Source organism: Hylobates moloch, unplaced genomic scaffold (genome assembly GCF_009828535.3).
Source record: "Hylobates moloch isolate HMO894 unplaced genomic scaffold, HMol_V3 SCAFFOLD_2, whole genome shotgun sequence".
NCBI lineage: Eukaryota > Metazoa > Chordata > Mammalia > Primates > Hylobatidae > Hylobates > Hylobates moloch.
The window spans coordinates 80,518,208-80,544,945 of record NW_026652277.1 but is presented as its reverse complement, the minus strand read 5'-3'; the positions used below and the strand labels follow the sequence as shown (position 1 = coordinate 80,544,945).

Sequence of the window (26,738 nt, the reverse complement as noted above, 5' to 3'; positions counted from 1 at the left end):
ATCTAGAATATAGACTTTGGACTAAGAGTTCCTGGGCTCCTGTTCCAATTTTGCCAACTTTGTCAAGTTACTTACCTCCCTTTGTCTCCTCCAGTGATTTATCCTCATCATAGTAAGCCCTACATGGGTATTTGTCAAATGAAAACAAAGATAAAAATAAATCAGGTGCATTTCTCAGTATACTTACTTTCAACTTTTAAAAAGAAATTCAAATATTGACCAGGCAGGGTGGCTCGTGCCTGTAATCCCAGCACTTTGGGAGGCCAAGGTGGGCAGATCACCTCAGGTTAGGAGTTCAAGACCAGCCTGATCAACATGGAGAAACCCTGTTTCTACTAAAAATACAAAAATTAGCTGGGCATGATGGCACTCGCCTGTAATCCCAGCTATTCGGGAAGCTGAGGCAGGAGAATCGCTGAACCTGGTAGGTGGAGGTTGCAGTGAGCCAAGATTGCGCCACTGCACTCCAGCCTAGGCAACAGAGCAAGATACCATCTCAAAAAAAAAAAAAAAAAAAAGAAAGAAATGAAAATATTCTAAGAATATAAATTTTACTTACAATTTTAGCAATTACAGGTTTTGGCTTTAGAAAGTAGAATTAAGTGACTTGACAAGGTTAAGTATTAATCTTGTAGGATTAATTAATGTTGTACTGGATTTTTCTGTTTGTGTTTTTTACTCTCATATAACAAAGTAAAATTTTTTTGAAACTGCTTGTTTTTAATTTGCATGTTTTCCCAGCTATCACCACAGTATACCTTCTACAAAACATCATTTGTCTATCTAGGTCAGGGGTCAGCTATCTATGCATGTCATGCTAAAGCTTGCCACTTGTACCTGTGCCAATCCAAACCTGTTCTCTAGGTTGAAAATGGTAGAGCTGTTCAGATTCTACAAGAAGAAAGGAAATTATGTCACTCCCAAATTAGGAAAAGCTTATGGGATATTTCAGGTATTTATCAGGATGTAACACATTACCGCAACATTTAATAACTTAAAACAGTAACAATCATTACATTATCTCTCATGGTTTCTGTGCATTCAGAATTTGAGAAGGGCTTAGATTGTTAGTTCTGGCCCAGGGTTTCTCATGTCGTTGCAGTTAGACAGTGGCTGGTAAAAGGGGGTGAGGGGTGGCTATGCATGCACTCTCTCTCTCTCTCTCTCTCACCTCCACCCTCATCTCTATTTCTATCTCTCAAGTAGTCTCAGGCTCTCTCTATATATGATCTTTTATTATGGGCCAGTTTGAATTCTTCACAGCATGGCAGCCTCAGGACAGTCAAAGTGCTTACCGGGAGCTCGAAGGCTTTCAGAGCAACCATTCCAGGGAAAAGGACAGAATGTGCCTTTCCTTTGGGTGACCTAGCCTTAAAGGTCACATATTGTCACTTTTTTCTTACTCTCTTGATACAAACAGTCACAAAAGCCTGTCCCAATTGGAGGAGTGTCAAAGTTACGTGTAAGAAGAGCTTGTATGATAGGATAAATGTTGCAGCCATTTGGAAAACACAGTCATACACATGGATGTATAAAGAGACCTATTGAACTGTTTGTTCCCAACACTTTTTTATGTCACTTTTTTAACTCATCTGAAATAAGAAGAGGGTGGTGCACTTAATATAGAGAAATTCTTGACACCAATATAAAATGTGCATAAATAAATAAGCTGAGAAAAACTTAGCTGGGCATGGTGGCTCACACCTGTAATCCCAGCACTTTGGGAGGCAGAGACAGGCAGATCGCCTGAGCTCAGGAGTTTGCTACCAGCCTGGGCAACACGGTGAAACCCCGTCTCTACTAAAATACAAAAAATTAGCCGGGCGTGGCGGCGGGTGCCTGTAGTACCAGCTACTCGGGAGGCTGAGGCAGGAGAATTGCTTGAACCCGGGAGGCAGAAGTTGCAGTGAGCCGAGATCATGCCACTGCACTCAGCCTGGGCAATAGAACGAGACTCTGTCTCAAAAAAAAAAAAAAAAGAATACCATATTAAAAATAATACTGGACACTGAATATTGAATGGATGGAGAATTTTCTTTATAGAGAGACAGTGTGTTGCTATGTTGCCCAGGCTGGCCTTGAACTTCTGGCCTTAAGCGATCCTCCTACCTTAGCCTCCCAAAGTGCTAGGCCACCACAAGTGGCCTGAAAATTTTTTCAATTTGGAAAAATCTGCTTCCAAACTGTTGATGGTTTGTTTCCTTTTTGTAGTTCTGTAATGTTTGAAGTTTGAAAAAAAAAAAAGAAAAGAAAAAAAAAGGTATCTATTACTTTTACATTCAGAAAAAAAAAAAAAAAAAAAAAACACACTTAACAGTTGGAACATAGCCCAGGGGAGGATATAATGAAAGCAATATATTATAAAACTTTAGGAATCACACTTTTTTTTCTTTTCTTCCAAAGTTAATTTGAGATGATGATTTGGCACCATACTTCACTACCTTCCTGCAGTGTGGATACCTTAAAATCTCTGACTGCTTGCCAGTAGGCACTGAAGCCAGCCACATAATGCAACTCTGAATTAGGGAGGGTAAGTTTCAGAATACCTTATTCCACCTGTGCGGATCCACCCTGCTGTCCTTACTTTGAAAAAGCCAGACTAAAAACAAACCAAAATGATCTTAAAAATTAAAAAGTAAAATTTTTAAAAACTTTATAGAAAGTTTAACTTTTTTTGTAACAATATAGATTGAATTTATTTAACCCAGACTCACCTAAAGAACAGATTGTCATATAACTTATTTAATAAATAATTGACTTTCAAATACAACATGATGCTAATGGTAATTCACTAAGCAACAGTATTACGTGGCTTTTTACTTCTCAGTATTTTTCTACATATTTTGAGAAATTTGATGCTAGAGTTAGAGAAAATAAACATTTAATATTTATTTTTGAGTAAAGTTTTACAAACACAAAAATATAGTGGTTCAAAAACTATTAAAATTTCTCTTTGGAATGTCTAGCTAATTCTTGCCTTAAAATTGGCATTAGTTTCTGGTACATGTTAAATTGTTTGGCTTCTTATCTCAAACAGATATTATTTTTTTAAATGAATAAAAAAATCACACAGACAAAAGAGCCTTATCAAATTGATTTAATTTGAATAATCTAGACAGAATATTCTTTGTTTTGGAGATCAGGTCAAAACACAAACTTTTTAAATTTAACTTTGTTAACCACTCTAACTAGTGGTTAACATCCAGTGACCTGCCAGAAATAGAATGAAGCCAGCATTAAGCACAAACTATGAATCTGTAATGTCACTAGAAACTTGGCATTTCAAATCTAGTTCTAAGCTGAAGCTCCCAATTTAATGACAAAGCTCCACATTTTCTGGTTCTTGGAAGAGGGAGAATGTGTACATGAAAGATTGTACTCAGGAGAGTTATACAAGAGATTCATTCATGATCGAGGCAGAGACCTGAAAGAAAGCACATAGGCCAGAGGAAATTTAGAGTGTTAAAATGCATTTTGAAGACATGGTCCAATTCCTGAAGAGAAACTGGGGAATCTTTGGGCAGGAGGGAAAAAAATCATATGGATTTGGTAGGAAAGTTATTAAGTCACTTTGGGGTTTTGACAATATCCAAGGTTTTTGTACTTGTTATCCACACAAATCCATTCAAGACTTCCAAATAAGAGTGGAACTTATATTGATACAAAAAACCTTTATGTGTAATTTTTTAAATTTCCAGGCCATTCATATTTAGATTTGGAGATATTCTTTGCTGGAATACCAGAACACTTTCGAGTATTCTTTGCTAGAACCATATGCAGAAAAATGTGGAGTAAGTAATTCTGAGCTTCCTCCCTGCTCGTTCCACCTCCACTGGCTGTTCATCCTCTGGGGCTAATGGAACAGAAAAGGAGGCTCCTCAGCATACTTTCCTCTGTGATTGCTGTGGAAACTGCTCTGCCGTGCAGTTAAATTGGGCTGTGGAGAGATCTGAGACCATTATGCCCCAACTGTGGTTTTAGTGTGGTAGAGTATCAGGGCAACGCAGGAATTAAGTTTTATCAGGCAAACCAGAACTGCACAAAGGGAAGATGAATAATCCCCACACACTTGCTTCATCCCTTCCCTTTCCTTTCTTCATGCTTTATTAAGCCATTCGATGCAATGGAAAAAAACAAACAGCAAGCAGTGAAAAACATCTTCCTAAGCAGAAAAGGGAAGAAGCTGTCAGAACACAAGCAAAGTTAGAGCAAAACTATAAAAATCATTCAATTAAAAGGAATATAATTATCAAATGCCCTTAAAGACTTGAAATTAAGTTCAGTGACAGCTCTAGGTTTGCCAGAGAATAAATGATTAGTTTTATAGGTCAGGTCCCAGAGACTTCGATTCACACTTTGATGTGTTTGCCCTGTGTACAGGGAAACTGATTTATTGCAGAAATATATTGTTAACCTACTACAAATATTAAATCACTTGGACGTTGTTATATACAGTTTGTCTGGAAATTCTTATTTTTTCTAATATATGTTGAAGAGACACTAAGTCCATCTCCATGAGGCTAAAATACTTTTAACATTTTTTTTGTTTGTTTTGTTTTTTTGAGACGGAGTCTTGCTCTGTTGCCAAGCTGGAGTGTAGTGGCATGATCTCGGCTCACTGCAACCTCTGCTTCCTGGGTTCAAGTGATTCTCTTGCCTCAGCCTCCCAAGTAGCTGGGACTACAGGTGCATGCCACCATGCCCGACTAATTTTTTGCATTTTATAAAGACAGGGTTTCACGATGTTGGACAGGATGGCCTAGATCTCCTGACCTCGTGATCCACCTGCCTTGGCCTCCCAAAGTTCTGGGATTACAGGCATGAGCCACCACAACACATATAGTTTCTTAATAAGTATATGTGCACATAGAAAAATGTAAAAGGGCCTAAAGGTAAAGTCATATAAATTTGAAACTATAGGGTAGTTTCTGAACTATTAAAGAGCAGTAGAGAGAATGACGAAATGGTATTTTAATTCTTATACATAAAGATCTCACTTTTTCATATAAGCTACTCCCAACCCCCACATTCCAAGGAAGATAATTTTTCCAGAATTAGCTGCTTTTAAATCCACATCAAACACATGGGAAAGAGTTATTTTTTCCTTCAGTGAAACAATTTACTTGAATTTAAGATTCTTTTGTTTCCCAGTTCTGCTTATGACAGTCTTTATAATCTACAGCAGTCTTACAAACAGAAGAGGACTTAACAAACCCAGAAAAAAATTCAAATCTCCCTAGAGACATTTTTTTTAGAAATGTATAAACTAACATTCTACAACACGCCCATTATTTCAAAACCACTGATAATTGCAGTGGATATAAACGTAAATTTATTTTTACATTTATAATTGTCAGGTTTTTCTTTTCAGGTATCTCCTTATTTCTACATAGTCGTTTCATGAAACTAATTTATTCATTTTAAAGCGACATTGCTAATATTTCTTCCTGTTCAACCTATTAAAATGAAGCAGAAGTGGAATGCTACAAAGAAAAACTTATTGTGGGGGCAGGACAGGAAGGTTATTGGAGAACCATATAATTAGGTAATTTTTTAAAAAGAGAGTAAACTGAATCTTAGTAATGATGGTTTTGCTGGAAATATGTTACTCTTACTATGAAATACCTGTTTCACCCTAAAGGCCATTGTAGTGACATTTGAGTTACATCAGAGTGTTCCTGGCAGTAGTTAAGGTAGTTTTTGGTACATTAGTTATCTACCAATGTTTAAGAAATTAGTGGCCTAAAATGACATTTTTATTTCAGTTTTTGTGGATCAGGAATCCAGAGAGGGTTTATCTGGGTACCCTGGCTCAGGGTCTCTCACAAGGCAGCAGTCAAGGTGATGACCAGGGCTGCAGCCATCTCAAGGCTCAACTACAGGAGGGTCATATTCCAAGCTCACTCACACTGTGGATGTTGGTAGGATTCAGTCTCTAGTTGGCCTCGTTCTGCAGGCCTCTCCATCAGGCAAATCAAACATGCCAACTTGCTTCATCAGAATAAGCAAGCAAACAAGAAGAGCCACAGTCAGAAGATGACTAGAAGCAAAATGCAAGTCACAGACTTTTATAAGCTAATTTCAGAAACCCATCACTTTTGCCATATTCTGTTAGTTAGAAGCAAGTCATGATGTTTAGTCCATGCTCCAGGTGAGGAGGTTGCACAAAATATGTGGATACCAAAAGGCAGTGATCTTTGGAAGCTTTTTAAGAGTCTGACTGCCACACCTGATATGGGAAATACATTATAGCTCGAGAGCTTTTGTAGATCTCAACAATCTTGGATAACCATTTCTAAGGGTTGGTGAGTTTTATTTCAATAAAGCATGGTCTATTTTGTACTCTGAAATTTTAAAAATTGTTTGAAATAATTTCTTATATAAATTCTAAAATAATTGCCTAGTTTTCACTTAATGATATATCTAAATGCTCAAAACTTTTTTCTTGTTGTTAAACAAAATTAAAGGGAGTAAGAAGGAAGAAAAATCAAATCTTTTCAAAATGTTTCAGTATTGAGCTAGATAATATCATAGAATATAGATTGACACATATATCATACAATAGCTCTCATTTTACAAATAAAGTAAGATAAAGGACACTTAAAGATGGACATTAAAATCGCCCCCCTGCCAATAAAAAGCAAACTCACAAAAAAGCCTAATCAACTATTTTCAAATTTTCCCACTTCTCCACTAGGTCAAGTGGTCTCAACCAAATATTTTTGTGTATTTGTTAATGTCAAAACTTGATGTATGTGTAAATTTTTCTATAGAGAGAGTTAATAGCTTCATGAGAGTCAGAAAACCCAGGACCATTGCCCTAGGCAACAAGAATTTAGTCACTTAATTCTCATATAGATTCTCATGAATTTGCTTCATGTAACCCCCCCTGCAAAATAAGTAAAGCCAAATGTATTGAATTTCCTTTTAAATTGTTCATTTCATCAATGTCACTAGTGTTGAACTCCACATTCATTCAACAAATATTTACTGAGTTTCTACTAGATGCCAGACACAGTTCTAGGCTATAGAAATGCAAATTCCGTCATCAAAAGCTCACATTCCTGGAGGAGGTGGCGTGGCAAATAAGCACAGCTGGGCTACCCCCTTTGGGTCCCCTATGTTTGTATGGGAGCTCTGTTTTCACTCTATTAAACCTTGCAACTGCACACTCTTCTGGTCCGTGTTTGTTACGGCTCTAGCCGAGCTTTCACTCGCCATCCACCACTGCTGTTGGCTGCTGTCGCAGACCTGCCACTGACTTCCACCCCTCTGGAGCCGGCAGGGCGTCCGCTGTGCTCCTGATCCAGCGAGGTGCCCATTACCGCTCCTGATTGGGCTAAAGGCTCACCATTGTTCCTGCATGGCTAAGTGCCCGGGTTCGTCCTAATCGAGCTGAACACTAGTTGCTGGGTTCCACGGTTCTCTTCTGTGACCCAGGGCTTCTAATAGAGCTATAACACCCACCGCATGGCCCAAGATTCCATTCCTTGGAATCCGTGAGGCCAAGAACCCCAGGTCAGAGAATAAGAGGCTTGCCGCCATCTTGGAAGCGGCCCGCCACCATCTTGGGATCTCTAGAAGCAAGGATCCCCCCCCACCCCACCCCGGTAACATTTTGGCGACCACGAAGGGACCTCCAAAGCAGTGAGTAATATTGGACTGCTTTCGTTTGCTATTCTGTCCTGTAGTTCCTTAGAATTGGAGGAAAACACTGGGCACCTGTCAGCTGGTTAAAAACGATTAGCGTGGCCACCGGACTTAAGACTCAGGTGTGAGGCTCTCTGAGAAAGGGCTTTCTAACAACCCCCAACCCTTCTGGGTTGGGAGCCTTGGTCTGCCTAGAACCAGCTTCCGCTTTCAGTTTACCTGCGAAGCTGAGGGCCGACTAGAGGCAGAAAGCTGTCGTCCTGAACTCCTGGTGTTAGCCAGTTGAGATCATGGCGCAGCCAGAAGTCTCTACTCAACAATTGCCCATGCATGTGCCCCTACCTTTCCTTCTGACCCGCACCTCCTGGGTTCCAACCATGACTTTCTTGAAAGTGTAGCCCCAAAATTCTCCTTACCTCTGAATCTACTTCCTCCGATCCCTGCCTCCTAGGTACTAATGGTTCAGACTTTCATTTCCTCTAGCAAGTTATATTCCAAAGGGATCAAAGGAAGTTCTATGCTGCATCCTTAGGCCCCTAGGCTATGAACCCAGAGCGTCTTGTCCCTGGTGTCCTTCCCAATTTAGGCATACAGCCCTTGACATGGGCAGTTATGTGGGGCCTGTTCCCCACCACCCTTGCCAGGGCCCCAAGTTTGTAAAGGGCTAGGAGAAAAGAGAAAGAGAGAGAGACAGGGGAGAGAGAGAAAAAAAGGGAGTCAGAGAGAAAGAAAGAGAAAGAAGTAGTAAAGAAAAAAGCAGTGTGCCCTATTCCTTTAAAAGCCAGAGTAAATTTAAAACCTATAATTGATAATTGAAGGTCTTCTCCATGACCCTATAACACTCCAATACTACCTTGTTGTCAGTGTAAACAAGGGCGTAGCCTGAAAACTCTGAGACCACTGACAACCTGTAGCCTTCCTATCACAAATTCTTAACCCGGGAACCCGCGGATGGCCCAAATGCATTCAATCTGTAGCAGCAACTGCTTTGCTAACAGAAGAAAGTAGAAAAGTAACTTTTAGAGGAAACCTCATTGTGAGAACACCTCACCAGTTCAGAATTATTCTAAGTCAAAAAAGCAAAAAGGTAGCTTACTAACTCAAAAATCTTAAAGTATGGGGCTATTCTCTTAGAAAAAGGTGATTTAACATTAACCACTGAAAATTCCCTTAACCTAGCAGATTTCGTAACAGGGAATTTAAATCTTAATGACCATACAAAGGTCCGACCAGACCTAGGAAGAATTCCCTTCAGGACAGGACAACAGATGTTTCCTCCCAGGTGATTGGGGGCGGGGCGGGAAACACAATGGGTATTCAGTAATTGATAGGGAGACTCTTGTGGAAGCAGAGTTAGGAAAATTGCCAAATAATTGGTCTGCTCAAACCTGCGAGCTGTTTGCACTCAGCCAAGCCTTAAAGTACTTACAGAATCAAAAAGACTATCTCAATCCTGACTCAAAAGGTTACCTACACCCTCTCTGAAACAAATTTGCATAAGAACTATTGTTTATAGGAATGCATCTTGATGGGGCAGCTGGATTGTTATGAAACAGGATCCCAGGCCAGCTCTGGAACTCACCTCTGAGTGCAAAGGCAATGTTGGGCATGTTGGTAAAGGACCACCAGAATCCAGCAGCCCGGACCCCTTCTTTTGTGGTCAAGAAGGGCAGGAAAACAGGTGCAGGACTGCTACATCGGTGAGCGTAACTAATCCAATAAGCAGAGGTCCATGGGTGGTTACACACTGTGGAAAGGAATAAGCATTAGGACCATAGAGGATGCTCTAGGACTAATGCTCACTGGAAAATGACTAGGGGTGCTGGCATCCATATGTTTTTTGATTCAGATGGAAAACATTTCCCCCAAGGCAAAAACGCCCCTAAGATATATTTTGGAGAATTCGGCCTAGTCAGAGTGTATGTACCTTTTTCCCTGTCAGACTTGAAGCAAATTGAAATAGACTTAGGTAAATTCTCAGATAACCCTGATGGCTATATTGATGTTTTACAAGGGTTAGGACAATCCTTTGATCTGACATGGAGAGATACATTACTGCTAGATCAGACACTAACCCCAAATGAGAGAAGTGCCGCCATAACTGCAGCCTGAGAGTTTGGCGATCTCTGGTATCTCAGTCAGGTCAATGATAGGATTGCAACAGAGGAAAGAGACAATTCCCCACAGGTCAGCAGGCAGTTCCTAGTGTAGACCCTCATTGGGATGCAGAATCAGAACATGTAGATCGGTGCTGCAGACATTTGCTAACTTGCATGCTAGAAAGACTAAGGAAAACTAGGAAGAAGCCTATGAATTATTCAGTGATGGCCAGTATAACACAGGGAAAGCAAGAGATTTCTACTGTCTTTCTGGAGAGACTAAACGAGGCATTGAGGAAGCATACCTCTCTGTCACCTGACTCTATTAAAGGCCAACTAATCTTAAAGGAGAAGTTCATCACTTAGTCAGTTGCAGACATTAGAAAAAAACTTCAAAAGTCCACCTTAGGCCCGGAGCAAAAGCAGGGGCCATTATACACCTGAACACAGGAGAAGGAACACATGTTTGTGTCCCCTGCTTGAGGAAGGAAGGAATCCTGAAGTCTGGGCAACAGAAGGACAATATGATGAGCAAACAAAGCCTGTCCTGTTCAAGTTTAATTAAAGGATTCCACCTTCTTTCCCTACCAAAGGCAGTACCACTTAGACCCGAGGCCCAACAAGGACGCCAAAAGATTGTTAAGGACCTAAAAGCCCCAGGCCTAGTAAAACCATGCAATAGCCCCTGCAATACTCCAATTTTAGGAGTACAGAAACCCAACGGACAGTGGAGGTTAGTGCAAGATCTCAGGATTATCAATGAGGCCGTTGTCCCTCTATACCCAGCTGTACCTCTTTTTTTTTTGTATTTTTTTTTTTTTTTTTTTTTAGTAGAGACGGGGTTTCACTGTGGTCTCAATCTCCTGACCTCGTGATCCGCCCGCCTCGGCCTCCCAAAGTGCTGGGATTACAGGCATGAGCCACCGCGCCCGGCTGTACCTAACTATTATACTCTGCTTTCCCAAATACCAGAGGAAGCAGAGTGGTTTACAGTCCTGGACCTTAAGGGTGCCTTTTTCTGCATCCCTGTACATCCTGACTCTCAATTCTTGTTTGCCTTTGAAGATCATTCGAACCCAATGTCTCAACTCACCTGGACTGTTTTACCCCAAGGGTTCAAGGATAGCCCCCATATATTTGGCCAGGCATTGCCCAAGACTTGAGCCAGTTCTCATACCTGGACACTCTTGTCCTTCGGTACGTGGATAATTTACGTCAGAAATTATCTGACGTAAAAGCCACCCGTTCAGAAATCTTGTGCCATCAAGCCACCCAAGTGCTTTTAAACTTCCTCACCACTTGTGGCTACAAGGTTTCCAAATGAAAGGCTCAGCTCTGCTTACAGAAGGTTAAATACTGAGGGCTGAAATTATCCAAAGGCACCAGGGCCCTCAGTGAGAAATATATCCAGCCTATACTGGCTTATCCTCATCCCCAAACCCTAAACACGATTAAGAGGGTTCCTTGGCATAACAGGCTTCTGCCGAATATAGATTCCCAGGTAAGGTGAAATAGCCAGGCCATTATATACACTAATTAAGGAAACTCAGAAAGCCAATATTCATTTAGTAAGATGGACACCTGAAGCAAAAGTGGCTTTCCAGGCCCTAAAGAAGGCCCTAACCCAAGCCCCAGTGTTAAGCTTGCCGACGGGTCAAGACTTTTCTCTGTATGTCACAGAAAAAACAGGAATAGCTCTAGGAGTCCTTACACAGGCTCCAGGGACCAGCTTGCAACCCATGGCATGCTTGAGTAAGGAAATTGATGTAGTGGCAAAGGGTTGGCCTCACTGTTTACGGGTAGTGGCAGCAGTAGCAGTCTTAGCATCTGAAGCAGTTAAAATAATATAGGGAAGAGATCTTACTCTGTGGACATTTCATGATGTGAACAGCATACTCACAGCTAAAGGAGACTTGTGGCTGTCAGATAATCATTTGCTTAAATATCAGGCTCTATTAATTGAAGGGCCAGTGCTGTGACTGCCCACTTGTGCAACTCTTAACCCAGCCAAATTTCTTCCAGACAATGAGGAAAGATAGAACATAACTGTCAACAGGTGGTTGCTCAAACCTATGCCACTTGAAGGGACCTTCTAGGGGTTCCCTTGACTGATCCCGACCTCAACTTGTATATTGATGGAAGTTCCTTTGTAGAAAAAGGACTTCAAAAAACAGAGTATGCAGTGGTCAGTGATAATGGAATACTTGAAAGTAATCCCCTCTCTCCAGGAACTAGCACTCAGCTGGCAGAACTAACAGCCCTCACTCAGGCACCAGAATTAGGAGAAGGAAAAAGGGTAAATACATATACAGACTCTAAGTGTGCTTACCTAGTCCTCCATGCCCACACAGCAATATGGAGAGAAAGGGAATTTCCTAATTTCTGAGGGAACACCTATCAAACTTCAGGAAGCCATTAGGAGATTATTATTGACTATACACAAACCTAAAGAGGTGGCAGTCTTACGCTGCTGGGGTCTTCAGAAAAGAAAGGAAAGGGAAATGGAAAGGAACTGCCAAGTGGATATTGAAGCCAAAAGAGCCGCAAGGCAGGACCCTCCATTTGAATTGCTTATAGGAGGACCCCTAGTATGGGGTAATCCCCTCCGAGAATTAAAGCCCCAGTACTTAGCAGGAGAAATAGAATGGGGAGCCTCATGAGGACACAGTTTCCTCCCCTCAGAATGGCTAGCCACTGAAGAAGGAAAAATACTTTTGCCTGCAGCTAACCAATGGAAATTACTTAAAACCCTTCACCCAACCTTTCACTTAGGCATTGATAGCACCCATCAGATGGCCAAATTATTATTTACTGGACCAGGCCTTTTCAAAACTATCAAGCAGACAGTCAGGACCCGTGAAGTGTGCCAAAGAAATAATCCCCTACACTGCAGGCCATACATTTCAATCCCTGTATCTTTAACTTCCTTGTTAAGTTTGTCTCTTCCAGAATTGAAGCTGTAAAACTCCATTCTTCAAATGGAGCCCCAGATGCAGTCCATGACTAAGATCTACCACGGACCCCCGGACCGCCTATGCTGCAATGTTGATGACATCAACAGCACCCCTCATGAGCAAATCTCAACTGCACGACCCCTACTACACCCCAATTCAGCAGGAAACAATTACAGAGGTTGTCGGCCAATCTCCCCAACAGCACTTGGGTTTTCCTGTTGAGAGGGGGCACTGAGAGACAGGACTAGCTGGATTTCCTAGGCCAACTAAGAATCCCTAAGCCTAGCTGGGAAGGTTACCACATCCACCTTTAAACACGGGGCTTGCAACTTAGCTCACACCTGACCAGTCAGGTAGTAAAAAGAGCTCACTAAAATGCTAACTAGGCAAAAACATGGCCAATCAAATCTATCACCTGAGAGCACGGGGGAGGGACAATGATTGGGATATAAACCTAGGCATTCGAGCTGGCAATGGCTACCCACTTTGGGTCCCCTCCTTTTGTATGGGAGCTCTGTTTTTGCTCTATTAAATCTTGCAACTGCAAAATAATAATAATAAGAAGAAGCACAGTTAATTATGTGTACAATATAAAGTGTGATAAATGTGGAGATAATAAGCATGACATATCTGAATTCTTTGAAGCTTTAATGAGAATATGCAGCTCTTCTGATCTGGCATAAAATCTTTTAACAAGAGTAAAGCACACTCAGATTGTCCAACAAATATTTATTAAGCACCTAGTATGGGTTAGGCACTATGGTAGATGCTGGGGAGAGGCAGTGATGAACATGGTGGTCTGATAATTTTATTGGCTGAGCTTAGAAGGTATTGTTTCCTCTAGGAATCCCTCTGGCTTGGGTTTGGGTGTCTCTTGGTGATCACACAATAAGATGGGCACACCTTTATTGTGTTTTCCTCTAGGTTGCATTTATATCCAGGTTGCCTATATCTTTCCTACTTAATTGTGAGTTCTTTGAGAGTAAGACCTACATTTCGTCCATCTTTGAATCCCTGGTGCTTGGGGCATAGTAGGAGTTCAAGACGTGTGTTGCCCTGTACTTGAAGAGACAGCTTATGGAAGGCGTGTACACACCCTAGGACATTCTCTAATTTCCATCTTAAGCAGTAAGATGCCAACTGACTAACTCTCTTAGGTGACAAGCAAAATCAGTAAATGTCATTGATATGAAATCTGATATGATGAAAGAAGAAATGTGTTCATCAAGACCATGCCCATCCTTTTAAAGGAAAACTGGTTATTGTTTTAACAACCAAAAATGATTCTTCCTCTCAGGTGTCTCCCTCTTTCCTCAACTGAGCCTATGCAACAGCTTTACCTGTCACGTTCCAGCTCACTCTTGCCTTGAGATTAGCAACAGAGAGCTGGGAAGCAGGGAGAGGAAGACGATGTTATTAAGGCTTTTGCCTGCTTTACTGACAAGTTTTAAAAAAAGACACAGATTAGGTTTTAAGCTAAGTTTTACCAAAAAACAAAAAGAACCAAATTCCAATGTCAGATCTCTAGGGAAATAAAAGGATAAATATTCAAATTGACCTGAACTTCTCAAGGTCAATGTGTTCTATCTATAAATTGTATCAAGACAATTATATCATGTAAGCATTTCTCTCTAAATAAGAACTAATTTTCTGCCCACACCCAGCAAAATGTTATTTTTTGTTCTAAATTTCTCTCAAAGGCAAATGCTTTCCCACACTCAGAAATGCATTCTTGGTCCTCTGAGTATTAGTTGTACGCCAAGATTCAAAGTTTAAATTCTAAACACTTTTGTTTAGTTTTTTTAAGCATACACTATGGCAGAAAATTTTGGTTTTTTTAAGGTTTGACTGACTCAAATAATCACTATTTCTAGGGATTCTTGAGAAAATTACTTTTAAACTAAGAAATAGAAGAAATTTCACCAGAAAATCTCATTTTGATGAGATTATAACAAATATGAGGATATTGAATTAAAGGCCTGCATCCTTCTGGACCATTATTTTGCTACCATAATATTAATACACTTATTAATATATTATTATTGCCCAGGTTGAGTTGGATTTAAATTAACAGCCCTGCATCAGCCTATGGGGAAGTCTCTAATAGAATGACACATGGCTCTTTCATTGTCTTTACTCTTTAACATTTACCAACGTTTTAGATGAAAATATAGATGATATATTGTGATATGTATTTCTTATAACTTTCTTCCTAATTATAAAATTAATTAATGCTTAATACAGATGATTTAGGAAACACGGGATGGTGGTGGTGGGGAATCATCCATAGTAGTGCGGCTTTTCTTTTTCATTAGCAAATTGTATTTCTTGAATAATTTTCCAAGGCTCTGAAATATTTTTATATTTGTCAGAGTGTCCATTTCACAGACCTAGCAACATATTAGCTAAATTTGTGAATGACATGGAGATGAAAGGAATAGCTAGTATGGCAGAGGAAAGAATTAGGATTCAAAACCCTCCATAGGCTGGAAGAATTAGTTGAAATACAAGATAAACTGTAGCAAGAGTAAATGTAGGCCAGGCACAGTGGCTCATGCCTGTAATCCCAGCACTTTGGGAGGCCGAGGGGGCAGATCACCTGAGGTCAGGAGTTTGAGACTAGCCTGGCCAACATGGTGAAACCCCGTCTCTACTAAAAATAAAAAAATCAGCTGGGTATGGTGGCACGTGCCTGTAATCCCAGCCACTTGGCTGGCTGAGGCAGGAGAATTGTTTCAACCCATGAAGTGGAGGTTCCAGTGAACAGAGATCGTTCCACCTCACTCCACCCTGGGCAACAAAGCAACACTCTGTCTCAAAAAGAAAAAAAAAAAAAGTAAAGGTAAAGTTCTGGTATAGAAACAACTGTCCTTGCACAGGAAGAAGGCAATGCATTAAAAAAGGAGTTACTGTGGAAAAGACTGGGTATTTCTAGTTGATGAAAACTTAGCCAGAATTGGGCTTTGATTTAGAATTGGGCTGCCAAAAAAGATAGTGTAAGCTTAGGTATTATCAGTGAAGTACAGACTCCAGAGGGAAGGGAAGAGGTGTTCTTATCATTTCCACATGGTTCAAGCTACACCTGGAGTATTGTTTTCAATTTAAGGACACATTTAAAGATGGCTTTAATAAAACATGAGGCTTCCCTGCTGAAAATTTTTGTTGAAATCATGTTATATAAGAAAGATGAAGAGAAAGAACTAAAGAGAAACACGATAGCTGCCTTCAACAATTGGAAAGAATTTTTCTGAGCTGCTCAGAAGCCATATCTAGAAACAAGGGGTAGAAGAATTGTCATTCAGATTTCAGCTTAAGTAACACTGCCTCAACAGTATCTTGCCTTGAAGCAGCCACCCAGTAATTAGTACATAACTGTTTCAGCCTTCTGTATAATGCGTATCATTATCTATTCACTTAATTTTTTTTTCTGTAAACTTAATTCATTAATTTATTGTCTGTTGATTTGTTTCTTCTCACTAGAACATAATTTTCCTGAGAGTAAGTTCCCCTGTGTCTTGTTCACAGTTATATACAGTACCTTGAAGAGTACTACTATAAACATTTATTGAATGAACTAATTTATGGGAAAGCAGATTTTGGCTTAATAGAGAAAGAATTTTCTTTCTGTGGGGAAGGGGCAAGAGCTTTCAACCACTGAGGATGTTTTATGTTAACTAGTTTTATCTTCATACAGTTTGTCATCAGCCACTTTTTGAGCACTTATATGCTAGACATAGGCATGGAAGACACGGCTCAGAGACAGTAAGTAACTTTGCCCTAGCTCATGTTGTTAGAACTGAAAATTGTAACCCATCTTGTCTGTTTCTAAAACCACTGGGCTTTCAACTATACCATAAATGGAATAGAGGTTTATGATGATGAATGTTCCCATCACTGGTGGATTTTAGGCAAAGACTGGATGATCATCCACTAGGATACTAAATTATGCTAACTAATGGATTCTTGAATTGAGTGGGATGGTGGACTAGATCCAACTCTAAGATTCTGTCATTCTGTGATAGAAGCTGTCCATTCATGATAGAAAGAAATTCTATGACAGGATTTCTTTATGTTGGAAATAACAAAGAAGAAAGGAAACCTTTTTTGAAATTGTTGCTTGGAAACCAAGAATGTGAACTACACAATTGCCAAAATGTTATCCCTTAATCCTAGCTGGATGGTGGACTGAAAGTGGGCTCAGAAATATACTTGCATTTCAAATACAATAGCTCCTATAGTCCACAAATAAAAAATGAAAACCAAAACTTTGAAACTATAAAATGTAAAGTTTTCAATGAAGTAAGCAAATTGTACAATAATTTCATAATTGTTCTGGGTGTCTAAGCAAAGCTCACATAATGAAGTCTTTTTTTTTTTTTTTTCGAGACAGAGTCTCACTCTGTCACCCAGGCTGGAGTGCAGTGGCGCAATCTCAGCTCACTGCAAGCTCTGCCTCCCAGGTTCAAGCAATTCTCTTGCCTCAGCCTCCCAAGTAGCTGGGACTACAGGCGCCCACCATCACGCCTGGCTAATTTTTTGTATTTTTGGTAGAGATGAGGTTTCACCGTGTTAGCCAGGATAGTCTCAATTTCCTGACCTCGTGATCTCCCATCTCAGCCTCCCAAAGTGCTGCGATTACAGGCGTGAGCCACTGCGCCCGGCCACATAATGAACTCTCAAAGGAATCAAAGAATAACAAATAGATGCAGATACTGGCAATGTCCCAAGAGTCATTCTTCAAAGGAATTAGTCTACCTATGACACTATTAGTGTTTACAGGATTAGCTGATACAAATCACTTGAAAATGAAACTGTGTTGTATTCAAGCTATTTATTACATTACACCTTGAATATATTCAAAAGCATGGTGGGGGGGTTGGTTGTTTCACTTTGTTTTGTTTTTGAGACATGGTCTCACTCTGTCACCCAGGTTGGAGTACAGTGGTGCCATCTCGGCTCACTGCAACCTCCACCCCCTGTGCTGCAGCCATCCTCTCACCTCAGCCTCCCGAGTAGCTGGGACTACAAGTGTGCACCACCACATCCAGCTAATTTTTGTTATTTTTTGTAGAGACGGAGTTTCCCCATGTTGCCCAGGCTGTTCCTGAACTCTTGAGCTCAAACGGTCTACCTACCTCTGCCTTCCAAAGCGCTAAGATTACAGGTGTGGGCCATGATGTCTGGCCCATTTTTTTTTTTAATCAAATACTGAATTTTTTTGGTGAGGGGCCAGTGTAAATCAACACAATTCCTTAATTAGAAATGCTCACCTCAGGTATCTGAAAGTCATTACATTTGGACTTGTGAACAAAAAATATTCTGCAAAAAGATTGTTTTATGACATATAGGTAAAATAATAAACAATGGCTTCTAGATGATCGTAAGGGGCTAACTTTGTAAGAGAGCGTTTCCAAAATTTTAAGCATGTTCCGACTTCCCAATTTTGTTAATTATTTTTGGTTTAGCTTTTTTTGCCCCCGGAAAATGCCTCAGTCTGTCGCCCAAGCTGGAGTGCTGTGGTGATATCAGCTTACTGCAGCCTCAACCTCCTGGGCTCAAGCGATCCTCCCATCCCAGCCTCACAAGTAGCTGGGACTACAGGTGCACCATGCCAGGCTAATTTTTTTTTTTGGTAGAGCCAGGGTCTCACTATGTTGCCCAGGCTAGTCTCCATCTCCTAGGCTCAAACAGTCCTCCCACCTCTGCCTTCCAAAGTGCTGGGATTACAAGTGTGAGCCACCGTGCCTGGCCTGGTTTAGCTCTTTAATGCTTATAAATAAGAATATTCCTACATAATAGTCTTAAAACCCTATGATGTTTGTCAGCTATTCATATGAAATTAATATGATTTTTGATTCACATAAAAATTAAGAGTAAAAGTAACATACTGTATCTGTAGAATATTAAAAATTAGCATGTTTAATCAATCATTACAACATGAAAGTGACTTGTGGTATCCAAAGAAATCATAAAATCGCTGAAAGTGAAAAAGTCAAGTGAATTCAGGGCAAGGTAGATGATAACTAAAAACATATTTACAAAACTGGATGAAATGAGTCTTTTCTGGGTGCTCATCCAGCATACAGAAATTGCCTGGCAAATGTCAGTTTTCTTCTTTACTATTTATTATATATTCGATAGTTGGCGAAAGGAAACATAGTTACGTAGTTTTGTCTTATTTTACAATATAGACCTGTTCCTTAAAAGTATGAGTTGAAATTTCATAAAATAAGTTTCTTAAATGGATTATTGGAATTTGCTTTAATGGTCTTTGTTAGTAAATTATAATCTTATCACTTCTTCATTATGTAAACCTGAACAATTTTAAATCAATTTGCTTAATTTTGCTTTAACAACAACAACAAAACAAAGCAAAACAAAAAAACCTTTCTAGCTATTATGTAATGGGTCTTATCTCCTGGGCATAAGATTCAGAATAAAAAGTCAGTATGTAATGCCTCCCTATTATAGGCCAATTATGAAATAAACTACTAAAATCTATTTATTCTTATGTGTCAGCATGGTGGGATCCAAGACCAGGAGTTTCATTATTCTGCCTTTGGTTGAATGCAGCACCCCAAACTCCTTATCAGAGAGTAAGTCTAATTCATTCAAAATGATTCTTTCATAAAAACATCCTCATATGTTATAAAAATTTAAGTATCTCTTGGAGAAACTTATCACTATGCAATTCCCTGGAGACAATTAAAACTTTTGAAAGCAACTGAAAATTCATGATGGTGATCAACAGTGGAGAAAAAGCCAAGTCAGACATACGAGAGAATATAGTGTCTGGGAGAAACCAGCCCACAGCTGTATGCCCACAGCTAAAAAATGTGGAATTCCTGATGGCTGGAGCTACAGTAGCTTATTTTCAGACTAAGGCCGATTGTAGTATGCCAACATCATCATATTCTGCTGAAACACATTTGCCAAAATTGTTCTTTCCTTCATTATATATGTTACTTTTCCTTTTCCCCTCTGTATATCCCACATTTTTAAATATATAATTCACTGTAAGAAGATATAATTTCTTTTGAACATACGTAATATATAAAATCATGCCTTTACATCACAAGAATCTTTAGAAGATGTTCTGACTTAGTCTTTATAAAGGTTTTTATTTTAACTCCTCTAAGGAAAAGAATGCATCAATAACATCATGCAATAATAGAGTATTATTAAATGTATTGAGAGTAACCCAAATGTTTGTGGTTTTACAATTTGGCATTTTTATTTGAGTAAGTATAAAGAAGGTGCTTATTTCCAAGATTAAATAACTTCCTGTAGATTACAAAACAGCCAGAGCATCTTGTAACCATGTAACCATGAGGAATATTAACACTTCTGCCCCTGCAACACCCACACCAGCAATTATTTGTTATGTTCTTGACTTTGAACACTCTTCCACAATTCATTTTGTGTCCCCTGAAGGAGACTGAAAACTAAACTAACATCACTGGTGCCTGTTTTGTACTAGGCATTTTGCTAGGCACTTTCACATACATTATCTAACTTAATTCTCACTGCCACCATCCAAAGTGAGTACAAGCGTCCCTAATCGCCAGTGATAATTTCTCTTTGGAGAATGATCCAGATTATAGACATTACATTTAATAGCAGCAGTTTTTCTGCAGATCAAATGATGATGAGGTAATTTGAGCCTACACTGTCCAGTGTGGCAGCCACCAGTCACGTGGCTATTTAAATTTCAATCAATAAAAATGAAAAATTCAGTTTTACGTCTCACTTGCCACATTTCAAGTGCTCAATAGCCACATGTGGCTAGTGAGTAGTTTTACTAGTGAGCAGTTCTTGCCACTTTTACAACCCAGGAATATCTTGTCTTAAGGACCTGAGAGCAATTTCTTTGAAATATAATTATCAAAGGATATAGTACTCCTATCTCCTAGTTCCTATGGGAGAGTAGGAGCCTAACTTTAGTGGGCATCTGCTCCAGGTTGCAAAACTACCTTCTAAAATAAACATATGAGAAGTTTATTTTTACTTTGGATAAAGCCAATTAGCAAACACAGATGGCCTATGACTTTCCCCTAATGTCCTCCAGTACTGTCCACCAGTTCAACTGAGCCCTTAAAAAACCCTACCCCCTCTGCCTCAGTGGAGTCAAGTTCAGAGTTAGTTCTGGCCTCTCCCCTACTGCAATAGCCTTGAATAAAGTAATGTCATCCTGGCCTATTTTACTTTGCCTGGTACAATTGTTTTTTGTTTGTTTGTTTTGTTTTGGGGTTTTTTTGTTTTTTTGAGACGGAGTCTTGCTCTGTTGCCCAGGCTGGAGTGCAGTGGCGTCATCTCGGCTCATTGCAAGCTCTACCTCCTGGGTTCACGCCATTCTCCTGTCTCAGCCTCCCGAGTAGCTGGGACTACAGGCACCCGCCAGCATGCCTGGCTAATTTTTTATATTTTTAGTAGACACGGGGTTTCACCATGTTAGTCAGGATGGTCTTGATCTCCTGACTTCGTGATCCGCCCGCCTCGGCCTCCCTAAGTGCTGGGATTACAGGCATGAGCCACCATGCCCGGCCGCCTGGTACAATTTTTGCTTTAACACCAGTTTTCAGAAAACGAAAATAGTAATTCAAAATAGTGTAAGCCGAGTGCAGTGGCATATGCTGGAGTGCAGTAGTCCCAGCTACTTGGGAGGATGAGGCAGGAGGATCACTTGAGCCTAGGTGATCAAATGTAACCTGGGTAACATAGTTAAACCCCATCTCAAAAAAAAAAAAGTGTTAAGTCTTAGTTCATACTGAAAATAGTTTAATGTTTTCTTAAGCTGAATGATCTACATAAGTAATCATATACAGATAATAATGTAGCAAAGTAAAATGATTTGATTACAGAAATAAATCCGATTCCAGGATTTAAGGATGTAGAGTTGCAATTATATAAGGTATACCTGACACCACTTCAGCATCACACGTATTTATCACCTGGTTTAGCTGTTCTGCTGTGAATACATGATGGAAAAGGCAGCCAAGTTTTTTGGTCTAGGAATACTTTCTTCTGGAACATGGCCTTCCTCTAGCTAAACACAGCAGAAGACCCCAGCTAGGTTCACTGACGGGTCTTTCTGTAATAGCAATCTATTTCCATTATGATTCTCAGGCCCAGCCAAGGCCACACACATTCCAAATCTATACTCTCAGGTCTTCCTAGAATTTATATTCTCTGCAAATTCAAGGAATTAATCATCGTGTCTTTCAGCTTTTTCTCAGAATTTTCCCGAAGTTAAATCACTGTTAATAAAACATACGTTCATCACAGAGAGTAAATCCAATAGTTTGTAGAGAGGCAGCTCTTCAGGGTGATTTTCTTTTCTTTCTTAGTGGCATCCCAGGGGATTTACTTCCATTATCATGTGAGCACCAAAGAGAATCAAAAATTTTGGCCACTCTTTAGCTCTATTTCCTGGTTTAACTACTTTTTTTTTTTTTTTAAACCAGACTTAAAAGAGATGGTTCTTTGGGGAGAGGGGATGGTACAAGAAGAATCACAAACTTTCATTAAAATCCCTGATAATAATTGGATGTATTTATACATTTCTGGTGATTTATAATTTTCAGAAAGTTTTCATGTTAATTCTTTTAATCCTCCCAAAAATCCTATGAGGTTGGTGTTCATATATGCCCTATTTTACCAAAAGAAAACAAAACAAAAAACCAGGAAACTTAGAGACACAGAGTAGCAATCCAAGCTGAACAGTTGTCTGCCTCCTCTATCCCCACTTCTCACTGCCATTCCGATTTCCAGCTCCAACCCATGGAAACTTGTGCTTGGGCTCCTACCACTTGACTAAAACTACTCTCAACAAGGTCTCCAGTAACCTCTTTGTGAACCCTTTCAAGTCCTTATCTACCCAGACTATCATCAGCACTTGACTTTGTGGGCCACACCCTTGCTTAGTTTCTGGGACACTACACTCATTTATTTTTTTTTTCTCTTGCTTAATCTGTTTTTGTTTTAAGGACTCCACTTCCTCTATCTCGGAGCTTCCCAACAAACAGGAAACAAAGAGATACTGTTTCACCCATGTGGGACCTGGAAGTACAGAACCTCTTAGCTGACTGCTATCATCAGAAGCATTTTTATTTTGTGTTCCTGTGATGGTCATCCAAGAAAAGTGGATCTGAAAGTGTGCCTTCCTCCTTCCCAGCATCACATGGCACTCACTGCTCTATTGAATAGATCTGGGAGAGGCCAAGTTGGACATCAACTTTAGGAGGCCAAAGAGGAGGGTGCACAGCTCAAGATACAGCTGCCTGTGCAGGGGAAGCCAGGTAGGGGTTCTTTCCAATTGGAGCTGCAAGGAGGATAAAATTCTGTCTTCAAATATATTAGTGTTTACTTCTTATGGCATAATGTTTAGAAATAAAGAAATACATAAAATTTGTGCTAACTACAATTTTTGTAGTGTTCTTTCTAGCTATAGTATGACTATCCTAATAATGTGTTTGTTCAAGAGAAAATTTGATTGTATTCAAAATCATCATCTTTGCAAGAAATTTACTATTACATTTGTCACTGAAAAAAAGGGATGACAGATTCTTTAGATATAATTTCAACTGTCATAAATTGTTAAGTGGTTATAAAAAATATTCTCACTTTTTAAACTACGTACTCATGTGAACATTTCTCACCAATGGTAATGATCACATATAATTAGAAAGAAAGTATACCAATTTCAAACATAAAATCTGATATTAAAGAGTTAGGTTAAATATTATATCAATTCAATATTTAACACCCATACTACTTTAAAAAATTTTTCTTATTATAGTTATAAAATATAAAGAAAGTATTAAGAATTGTATCCCTACCCAAAAAAGATGTGTTAAAATCCTAACTCCCAGAACCTGAAAATAAGACCTCATTTGAAAATAGCTTCTGATACAGTTTGGATGTTTGTCCCATCCAAATCTCATGTTGAAAGGTGATACTCAGTGTCAGAGGTGGGGCCTGGTGGGAAGTGTTTGTGTCATGGGGACAGATCCCTCATGAAAGGCTTGGTGCCATCCTCAAAATAATGGGTGAGTTCTTGTTCTATACATGCAGGATCTGGTTGTTTAAAAGAATGTGGCACCTCCTCTCCCTCCTCACTCCTTCTCTTGCCATGTGACACTTCCTGCTCCCTTTTGCCTTCCCCGGTGATTGTGAACTTCCTGAGGTCCTCACAAGAAGCAGATGCCCTTGCCATGCTTCTTATATAGCTTGCAGAACTGTGAGCTAAATAAACCTCTTTTCTTTATAAATTACCCAGCCTCAGGTATTCCTTTATAGCGATGTAAAAACAGCCTAATACAGGGTCATTACAGATGTAATTAGTTAAGACGAAGTCATACTAATGTAGAGTGGACACACAAGGAGAACACCATGTTAAGATGAAGGCAGATACTGAACTGCTGCAAGTTGAGGAACACCAAAGATTAATGGCAAACCACCGGAAGCAAGGAAGAGGCAAGGAAGGACTGCCATACAGGCTTCAGAAGGAATATGGCTCTGCTGACATCTTGATTTTGGACTTACAGTCTCCAGAAACGTGAGATGATAAATATTTGTTGTTTCAAGCCACCCAGTTTGTGGTACTTTGTTATAGTAGCCCTAGGGAACTAACACAGAAAGTAAAGAAAAATGTCACGCAGCCTTATATAAACACTCCTAAATGTCTCCCAGTTTACCCAGTGTGTCATACAAATGCTATTTTCCATGTTTGCTATGACATGTAGACAGTTGGGAAGCACAGTCCACCACCATTTCTGAAAACACTGGCATTTCCTAGGAGGATTTGTCCTTGATCCTCTTTTCCTCTCATAGTTAACCCATTCTTGCTGGGTAATTTTACCTACTCAGTTTGCACCTGAATGTTAATTATTTCAAATCTGTGTCCCCAAGCACAGCTGTCGTTAAGCCCAGATGTCTCTCTTGAGTCCCAGGTTCTATACCCAACTATCTATGACACTTGGAGGTCCTACAGTCACTGAGACTGCAAAATCCACTGGGACAATTAAAAAAAACAAAACAAAACTCCGAGTGGCCTAAATTAAGATTATCAAGATGGTCTTGGAGATGTAGGTGTTTGGGTATTGCTTCAGGATATAGCTCTATTATTTTCTTTTTGTTTTAGCCAGAGATCCATCCCTAGGACCTTTCTTGAGCTCATCTCCCATCAAAGTGAAGACAGTGTGAAGAACCATTCCTGGAAAATATCATCATGTTGAGGAATCTCAAATGCTGGCTAGATGTAGTACACAATCTATGACAATTCATTCACCCTAAGATAGAGCCAAACGTGCCACATGTAATATCTACCTAGCTCATGGTGTTAAAGAGAAATTATTCACTGGACATTTGTTGAAAATGACAAGACAGAATTTGTCTGAGCTACTGCAGTAGAAGAGAAATACTTCAGTACAGAACTAAACTCAATTTTGCAGAAATAAAAGGTGGGAGGCTTTTTAAACATCTGGGTGTACTAAAGAAAAAGTACTGAAGGACAGGACATTAGTGGGGGTTGGCTCAAAATGATTAGTCTGTCTTTGTCTGTTAATTGGAACTTCTCAAAGTTAGGCTCCTACAGTCCCAGGGAAACAGCACAACAGGGCCCTATCTTTCTTGGTGATTACACTTCAAAGGGATGGCTCCCAGGTCCTTGAGAAAGACATTCCTGGAATGCAGAGGATACACCTCAAAGAGAGAAAAGATTTACAATAGCAAGTTTTCTAAAGTAAATGCTCTAAGAAAAGAGAGATCAGGGGCCTATACTCAGGTTTTGGGCTGGAATGAACAGTAAATTCTTTTGGCAGTGTTGGTCTTTCTCAGGCAGGCATTTTAAGGGATCTGGGTTTGTCATCCTGGGAACACAGCCTAGAGCTTATAGAAACTATACTAGTGTTTGCCCGCGCCTCTTAGCTGGGAGGGCAGGAGGAGTTGGGAGAAATAGTCTGTGCTTTCAGTTGCTGCTCTTATAGGCCAGGAAGGAGGCCTAGTCAAGAAAAGGGCTTAGAGGAGCCTAACCAAAGTTTGGTCAAGGAGAGTCTTTGTCAATGACTGTAGGAATCAATATAAAGTTCTTCCCATCACACTAGTGTTCTTAAAGCTGTTAAGTTTTCACTATATTTTAAATATTTTGTGAAAAGCATGGGTCAGACTAGATGAACTTGAGATGTCTATTAACATCAATGTCCAAGAGGCAGAAGCTTAATTCATATTAGTGGAGTGAGAATAGAATGTTTTAGAAAAGCTGATGATGAGCCTTCTGATATCTCTGTCTTTGGCTTGCATCTTTCATTATAAGTAAGCAACTGGACTCTGTACCCTTCTTAGATATCTTACCTTGAAACATGCTTTTTTTCTTGAAGGAAAAACCCAAATCATTGAACAGATATTTATTAAGTACCTACTGTAAATTAGGAACTTTTCTAGGCATTGAGGCCACAGCAGTAAACAAGACCAACAGATGTCTGCCTTGAGGAGGCTTACATTCTAATGGTGGGAGACAGACAATAAGTAAATAAATAAGATCAATTCAGATATAAAATTTTATATGAAATTACTATAGAATAATCCAAACAGGGTCAGGCACAGTGGCTCACACCTGTAATCCCAGCAGTTTGGGAGGACAAGGCAGGCAGATCACCTGAGGTCAGGAGTTTGAGACCAGCCTGGCCAACATGGCAAAACCCCGTCTCTACTAAAAATACAAAAATTAGCCAGGCGTAATGGCGCATGCCTATAATCCCAACTACTCGGGAGGCTGAGTCAGGTGAATCGCTTGAACCCAGGAGGCAGAGGTTACATGAACTGAGATTGTGCCACAGCACTCTAGCATGGGCAATAGAGTGAGGCTCCATCTCAATAATAATAATAATAATAATCCAAACAGGATTATTTCATAATAATTGTGATGTGATAGAGTGATGGAGTGGGAGGGATCTGCTTCAGATGCAGAGGTCAGAGAACCTCTCTGAGCAGGCATTTGAATGATCCTATGGGCATAACAAAGATCTGGGGGAAGAGC

The 26,738-nt window shown here is 39.8% G+C and overlaps 2 long non-coding RNA genes across 2 annotated transcripts; both read left to right on the top strand.

Moving 5' to 3' along the window:
- The first annotated feature begins 7,598 nt into the window (after positions 1 to 7,598).
- Positions 7,599 to 13,125, top strand: LOC131381663 (uncharacterized). The gene is made up of 3 exons (XR_009210542.1): positions 7,599 to 7,647; positions 9,167 to 9,350; positions 12,685 to 13,125. It is a non-coding gene; the product is annotated as an uncharacterized LOC131381663 (long non-coding RNA).
- Positions 13,126 to 13,636: 511 nt separating this feature from the next.
- Positions 13,637 to 19,283, top strand: LOC131381666 (uncharacterized). The gene is made up of 3 exons (XR_009210547.1): positions 13,637 to 13,831; positions 16,398 to 16,465; positions 19,223 to 19,283. It is a non-coding gene; the product is annotated as an uncharacterized LOC131381666 (long non-coding RNA).
- Positions 19,284 to 26,738: the final 7,455 nt, after the last annotated feature.